This window comes from Ovis aries, chromosome 9 (assembly GCF_016772045.2).
Source record: "Ovis aries strain OAR_USU_Benz2616 breed Rambouillet chromosome 9, ARS-UI_Ramb_v3.0, whole genome shotgun sequence".
In the NCBI taxonomy this organism is placed as follows: Eukaryota; Metazoa; Chordata; class Mammalia; order Artiodactyla; family Bovidae; genus Ovis; species Ovis aries.
The window spans coordinates 63,489,842-63,498,524 of NC_056062.1; the positions used below are offsets into that span (position 1 = coordinate 63,489,842).

The 8,683-nt window shown below is 34.4% G+C and overlaps 1 pseudogene; it reads left to right on the forward strand.

Moving 5' to 3' along the window:
* The first annotated feature begins 3,995 nt into the window (after positions 1–3,995).
* Positions 3,996–4,094, forward strand: LOC114116531 (U6 spliceosomal RNA; annotated as a pseudogene).
* Positions 4,095–8,683: the final 4,589 nt, after the last annotated feature.

Here is an 8,683-nt window from a genome sequence, read left to right on the forward strand (position 1 = left end):
CTGCATCCTGCGTCAGACGTAGACTGGCGATTCAATTCACATGATAGTATACATGTTAGAATGTCATTCTCCCAAATCATCCCACCCTCTCCCTCTCCCTCTGAGTCCAAAAGTCTGTTATACACATCTGTGTCTCTTTCCCTGTCTTGCATACAGGGTCGTCATTGCCATCTTCCTAAATTCCATATATATGTGTTAGTATACTGTATTGGTGTTTTTCTTTCTGGCTTACTTCACTCTGTATAATCGGCTCCAGTTTCATCCATCTCAACAGAACTGATTCAAATGAATTCTTTTTAACGGCTGAGTAATACTCCATTGTGTATATGTACCACAGCTTTCTTACCCATTCATCTGCTGATGGACATCTAGGTTGTTTCCATGTCCTGGCTATTATAAACAGTGCTGCGATGAACATTGGGGTACATGTGTCTCTTTCAATTCTGGTTTCCTCGGTGTGTATGCCCAGAAGTGGGATTGCTGGGTCATAAGGTAGTTCTATTTGCAATTTTTTATAATAAAGCTATCTATGACAAACCCACAGCAAACATTATCCTCAATGGTGAAAAATTGAAAGCATTTCCCCTAAAGTCAGGAACAAGACAAGGGTGTCCACTTTCACCGCTACTATTCAACATAGTTCTGGAAGTTTTGGCCACAGCAATCAGAGCAGAAAAAGAAATAAAAGGAATCCAAATTGGAAAAGAAGAAGTAAAACTCTCACTGTTTGCAGATGACATGATCCTCTACATGGAAAACCCTAAAGACTCCACCAGAAAATTACTAGAGCTCATCAATGAATATAGTAAAGTTGCAGGATATAAAATCAACACACAGAAATCCCTTGCATTCCTATACACGAATGAGAAAGTAGAAAAAGAAATTAAGGAAACAATTCCATTCACCATTGCAACGAAAAGAATAAAATACTTAGGAATATATCTTCCTAAAGAAACTAAAGACCTATATATGGAAAACTATAAAACACTGATGAAAGAAATCAAAGAGGACACTAATAGATGGAGAAATATACCATGTTCATGGATTGGAAGAATCAATATAGTGAAAATGAGTATACTACCCAAAGCAATTTACAAATTCAATGCAATCCCTATCAAGCTACCAGCTACATTTTTCACAGAACTAGAACAAATAATTTCAAGATTTGTATGGAAATACAAAAACCTCGAATAGCCAAAGCAATCTTGAGAAAGAAGAATGGAACTGGAGGAATCAACTTGCCTGACTTCAGGCTCTACTACAAAGCCACAGTCATCAAGACAGTATGGTACTGGCACAAAGACAGACATATAGATCAATGGAACAAAATAGAAAGCCCAGAGATAAATCCACACACATATGGACACCTTATCTTTGACAAAGGAGGCAAGAATATACAATGGAGTAAAGACAATCTCTTTAACAAGTGGTGCTGGGAAAACTGGTCAACCACTTGTAAAAGAATGAAACTAGATCACTTTCTAACACCGCACACAAAAATAAACTCAAAATGGATTAAAGATCTAAATGTAAGATCAGAAACTATAAAACTCCTAGAGGAGAACATAGGCAAAACACTCTCAGACATAAATCACAGCAGGATCCTCTATGATCCACCTCCCAGAATGCTGGAAATAAAAGCAAAAATAAACAAATGGGATCTAATTAAAATTAAAAGCTTCTGCACAACAAAGGAAAATATAAGCAAGGTGAAAAGACAGCCTTCTGAATGGGAGAAAATAATAGCAAATGAAGCAACTGACAAACAACTAATCTCAAAAATATACAAGCAACTTCTGCAGCTCAACTCCAGAAAAATAAACGACCCAATCAAAAAATGGGCCAAAGAACTAAATAGACATTTCTCCAAAGAAGACATACGGATGGCTAACAAACACATGAAAAGATGCTCAACATCACTCATTATTAGAGAAATGCAAATCAAAACCACAATGAGGTACCACTTCACACCAGTCAGAATGGCTGCGATCCAAAAATCTGCAAGCAATAAATGCTGGAGAGGGTGTGGAGAAAAGGGAACCCTCCTACACTGTTGGTGGGAATGCAAACTAGTACACTACAGTGTTCTTGCCTGGAGAATCGCAGGGATGGAGGAGCCTGGTGGGCCATCTATGGGGTTGCACAGAGTTGGACATGACTGAAGTCACTTAGCATCAGCATAAGCATGATGAATTTATATCACTCATAACATGCATTGTATGTATACAGTTGACCCTTTAACAACATGAGCTTGAAATGCATAGGTCCACTTAAATTCAGATTTCTCTCAATAAATACTATGTTACTACAGGATCTATCATTGATTGAATACATGGATGGGGAGCTGTGAATTCAGAAGGCCAACTATAATTTATTCTAGGATTTTTGACTGCATGAGGGTTAGCACCCCAATCCCTGTGTTCAAAGGTTAATTGTGGAGATATATATTTATATCCACACAAAATAATTAGATATATAAATTTGGACTTGTTTATTTGTGTGATAGCACCCATGTAATAACAAGCACACCCAGAGTCCAGCTCCTGGATTCTAAATGCCATTCTCCTTTTAGATACATTTAGAATTTACCAAATACTCCTTGCGGATTCTAGAGTTGTAGCAGGAGAAATACGTTAAGGTATTTTAGTAATGTAGGTTAAAAATACTCCATTATCATCAGGATAAGAGCATTTGTACATTAAACAAATGTTTTGCTACAATATAGGAAGATATCTCCTCAATATCAATGAGTTAGACAAGAGGTTTTTCTAATCACACTAAAGGAAGGAAAACACTTGATCATATCAAGTCAAACCAACTAAGGAGCCCTCAACACTGCAAGCCAAAGATTCCAAAACTGATATGTAATATGTTTAAGTTATGCTTATATTTGCTCTTTTAATAATTTACATATTTTCCTATTTTACCCCTCTAATAAAGCAATAATAGGGTTTTATTTTTGATTAGGACTTCAAAATACATTTTTCCTATATATTTAATTCTTGCAAAAATATTCATGAAATATGCATAATAACCAATATCTAGATTCTAAAAATGAAGAATAGTGAGATACAAACCACTCTTCACAGGTACAGTCCAGAAGTGGATATATGAAAAATACACAGATGGTTATAATACAGGGTATAATCTATTAGTGTTGCAAAACAATACAAAAGCTGTGTTCTGGAAAATTGATATAAGTTGATAAATAATTGCTGCTTTCAGAGAAAAGTGGCATTTGAAGAGGATCATGAAAGATAAGCTTTAAACAGTGTGTGATAATACTAGGCTAAGGAAATCTAGTACGTCAAAATAATGTTTAAAAATGTGAATTTTTCAGTGTGTTCTGAACTCAGTACAATCAGTTAGCTATGCCATATAAATGTTGCAACATTTTTAAAACTCACTGTGTTAAAACCACTGTTATTTATTCAGAGTAGGTCTAGACTAGGAAAACATAGGAACAATTATTTCTGCCTCCAGAGTTTATGTCTTTCTCCTGCACCCAAGAGCCAGTCTGGGCATGATATTCCTATAGTTGTGAAAGAGATATAAGAGAGAAATTCCCAGCTTCTGTCATATCTGCCGAAGTCCAATTAGCCAAAGCAAGTTACATAGCCAAATCCAAAATCAAAGAATAGTGATTACTACTTAGTCTATGTCAGTAGTAGGCAGAGTAAATATTAAAAAGAAAAAAAAAATATATATATATACACATAGTACAAAAATCACATCATACTGGTTTTCTTTCAGTAAATATCCTCTCTGAAATTCTACTGAAATTTTATGGCTTTTTCTTTTTTGAATATGCTTCTAAATTAAGAAACACATAATAAATTATATTTTTGTACCAGTTACCAGTTATCACAGTCCACTACCTTGATTTCATATTTTTAAGAGTTTATTTGAGCAAAAAGTCTACTACCTTGACTTTTAATATATTACCTGCTCATTAGAGTTTATCTTATTTGCAGTAACTCAAGGTAGTATATCAAGTGCTCACTTCCACACCACATAGACTAAAATTAGAATACAAATTAGCATGGTCCCTGAACAAGGATAACATGCAAATTCATGGAGCATTTTGTTTTTCTGAAACAGTAAGTAAAGTATAGATATCTCAGGCACAGTGTAATAAATATACACAGTAGTACATAATATAGTCAAACAGTCTGATAAATATTGCTTCAGTGGAAATCATGGAGAAGGAAATGGCAACCTACTCCAGCATTCTTGCCTGGAGAATCCCATGGACAGAGGATCCTGGTAAGCTGCCGTCTATGGGGTGGCGCAGAGTCGGACACGACTGGAGCGACTTAGCAGCAGCAATGGAAATCATATTACAATATATAAATAAGTCTAAGTAGCATGTTATATACCTTACATTTTACAAAATGTATCATGTCAAATATAACAATTTTTTTAAAGACAGGGTAGTGGTATTACATTCCATTGCACTTTTTATTTTGAAATGTCTCCTGTAGAACTGAAACTGAACAATGACTAGTAGGAGAAACTGATTTAAATGATTCCTTTTAGTTAGAAAATATCTTGATAGCTGAATATGGTTCTAAATAACATTTTTACTCTCAGTTTTTAGAGAGTACTGTAACTTCAATTAAAAATATATCAGAAAAAGACTGCTTTTTGATATAATGGTAACCAGTTAGGCAGAAAAATGTAGTTCAATCTTAGCATATCTAACACTTTGAAACGTTTGACAAGGTGCATCTTCTAAGAACTTCTATATCCCAAAGCCAGTGTTTATGTGAAGGATTACAAATTTATGTCTAGTTATTGATATTAAGAGAATCTTCATGTTCAATTGATAGTGACTTTTAGCTTTTCTAATTTAAACATAATACCCTGTATACTGTCAGGTACTTTCCAGGGAGAATACTAGTAGGTTTATAAATGTGGTATACTAAAATACATTACACAGATGTGCAGGTTCGTTTTTCCACTGTTGCCATCACTTTTTCCACGGAAAGCTCAAATGCTCATGTAAGGTACTTAAACTTTTAAGATCTATAAGGCTGAGGTTTCTCATACAAATCATAAGAAAATTAAGTTATCTGTCTGCTAATATATATAAATGATAGAAATCAATCTCTCTATACAAATTTATTATGTTTTCAAATAAGTCCAGAATGTATTTTTTTAAGTTGACTTTATTTGCCACACATTTTTTTATATGTATGGCCAATAAAACAAACTGTAACTTACTATATTAAAGCAAGCAAGATATATATGTCTCTCTGTATATATATATACATACTGCAACAACAGCTAGTAAGAATCTGAGAACTTTGAAAGTACTCAGATCAGTTTATATTTGTATGTATATTCTTTGGAATTAGTAAATATTAAGTCTGTAGTAGATATATGTCAGTAATAGGTATTGTGAATGTGAGTATTTATCTCCTGTCTACATTTCAAGGGTGCTGGAAGTTTTTCTCATTTGATGTGAGATTGTACTATATTCATTTCAAAAGATCATATGAATTTTTTTTGGCAAAACTATAGAAAAATCACCTTAAAATAAGACTCTCCTTCACTATATATCTTTGCTCAGAATAAATGAAATGCACCAACAAAAATGAACAAGTCACAAATTAGCTTTCAATTTACATGCAAATTTCATCAACTTTCCTATGACAATCATGCCTCATTCCTCATTCCATAAAGTCAGTAGCCCAGAATAGAATATCTATGACAATGTATCTGTGTACTTCTATGAATTCACAAAGGGTTTTTTAAATGATTTAGACCACTGGGTGTTATGACCATACTTTAGAATATAATGAATAAAATATAGTACATAACACACTGTTTCTTGTTGAAAATGAAATATTTTTTACTCCTTAAATTTAACCATTAAAAAGTCATACATGGAAAAATTTTTTTACATTGTTTTCAGAAAAATATCTTAATTTTCATCTTTGGGATTGTTCTGAGTATCTCTCCTTTTCCACTGGCTTTGCGTACTTCATTAATAATTTTGAGGGCATATATTTGTCTTCTTAACCTATAATTGGAAGAAAAGCTATAACCAGCCAAGACAGCATATTAAAAAGCAGAGACATTACTCTGCCAACAAAGGTCCATCTAGTTAAAGCTATGGTTTTTCCAGTAGTCATGTATGGATGTGAGAGTTGGACTATAAACAAAGCTGAGCGCTGAAGAATTGATGCTTTTGAACTGTGGTGTTGGAGAAGACTCTTGAGAGTCCCTTGGACTGCAAGGAGATCCAACCAGTCCATTCTAAAGGAAATCACTCCTGAATGAGCATTGGAAGGACTGATGTTGAAGCTGAAACTGCAATACTTTGGCCACCTAATGAAAATAACTGACTCAGTGGAAAAGACCCTGATGCTGGGAAAGATTGAAGGCTGGAGGAGAAGGGGACGACAGAGGATGAGATGCTTGGATGGCATCTCTGACTCAGTAGACATAAGTTTACATAAGCTCTGGGAGCTGGTGATGGACAGGGAGCCCTAGTGTGCTGCAGTCCATGGGGTCAGAAAGAGTAGGACACGACTGAGTGACTGAACTGAACTGAAATGTTAATTTATCTCTGAAGTGTTTTTAGTCCATCAGTATAAATTTCAATCAGAATACGGCAGTTATTGTTCCTTTCTTTCCCTTTTTAAAGAAGAAAAAAGCTGAAAAACCTTACCATGGAGTTCCTGTTCTATAAATTAAAAAAAGGCCAAGCTATGTGCTCAAGTTAAGGATATATATGCTGATGAACAAACATCTGTCAATAGATTTCCCAAAGCCCTGAAAGTTTATCATTTGTTTCTACTTTTGACTTAGTCTCTCACTTTAATAAAAATAAACTTGTTATTTCAAGCTAAATATTTAAAACATGTTTTGAAATACAACAGCTTATTTTAAAAAGAAAGAAAGAAAGAAAGAAATTCACACAGAGTAAATGGCCAGCATATAAGGTAAAAACATTAGATTTTTTGAGCCATAAAAGTAATTTTATCTAAAAACAGCTCTTATGGAAATGTCCAGTACCCAGGCTAAGCAAAACACATGTATTCTTCTTGTTACCTAAACTTTATTTTCCTTGTTACCAAACTTTTTCCTCAGTATGTATTCAAATTAGCTCTAACATCATTGCTATGATTCCTGACTATAAAGAAAATTAAGTGCTGTGTAGCCAGGTTTGAGAAAATCTTTTCTTGCCAATTCTTCAACAATAGTAACTAATATATTAACTCTTATGAGTGTGGAATTTGTTGTATTTCACCAAAAGCGTAGTCTGTCATATGAATATGTCTTTTTTCCTCTTTTGTGTTATTCTAACTTTTAGAAGAACATCTGGGTTTTCTCCTCAACCCTAATCTCAAATTCTCTTAAAAGCTTTAAGGATGGGTGAATGCTGTCATGGTTACTTACATCCTGAAGTGGTGACAGTGGAGGGAGAGCCGACCTGACTTCCTCTTCATTGCAATCACCACATAACAAACACTGCTGAATTTCCCATAGCGTGCAAGGGAAATCAAAGTGAAATATTTCTTCTTAATTCATTTATGTCCCACAGAGTTGGAAATCTAATGTCACTTCAGTTTACGAAATGCCTTTGTTGTGTGTGAGTGAATAGTTCCATAGTTAATAGCACTCACATTCAGTAGGCTCTGGCTTCTCGTGTGTGTCCCTGGTAAGGATCTTTGAGAACAAAGAACCAACGAATTTTCTCTCTTTACAGAATTTAGGCCTAATTTATACCAGCACTGCACCTGAACTTTGAGGTTTCTATTGTAGGAGGATGAAGCAATCTCTTTTTGCATGTGATTAAAGGAAAAATCATCTCCACATATCTCTCAACTCTCCTTTCCCATTGTGCCTCTCAGATACTTTTTGTTGTTAATGTTGTTAAGGCAAAATAAAAATATTACATATTAAGCCATGTTAATCATGGAATGCACAAAAAGTCATTTTTTTCAATTAATATCACAAGTTATTCAATTCACATCTACCTTGAACTGATAAACTTAAGCACTTAATCTAACTTATGGAATTATTTCAGTAAGCAAGACAAACCTAGTCTTTGTTCTCATGAGGTTAGGTCCACTAAAAGAGATAAAGAAAAAGCAACTCAATTAACAAACAAAATACAGTTATAAATATATAATTGAATATATAGAGAAATCAACAAGGTGAATGGAGAAGGATATGGTCAATGAGAAAGGCAAAGGGATAAGCATCACAGAGATAAGAACCAATGTATCAAAATTTCTTGATGTGTGACAGAGCTTGGAAAATTTTGGGACTAGAAAGGGGGCTATTTGGTGGAAGGTGGAATTATTCTCAAATTGGAGAGAGTCTCTAATGCATGTACAGGTTAACCTATATGAGTAAGTATTCATATCTAAAGCAGACCTTTTGTGAACAAGATATACCATCATCCCTCTGATTCTGTGGGGGAGATTGGTTCCAAGACTCCCCAAGGATATAAATAGCCACTTAGGCTCAAGTCCCTTATATAAAGTGGACTATACAGTTGGCCGTCTATATCCATGGATCAATCTGTGGTTTAGTAAATCTGTGGTGGCAGAGATCCATGGAAACAGAGGGCCAACAGTAATTGGTCTTCTTTTTAAAGTCAGTTTGCCAAAATGTACCTTTTAATTATATTTGCACCATTCATATTTAAAGTGACTATTAATAT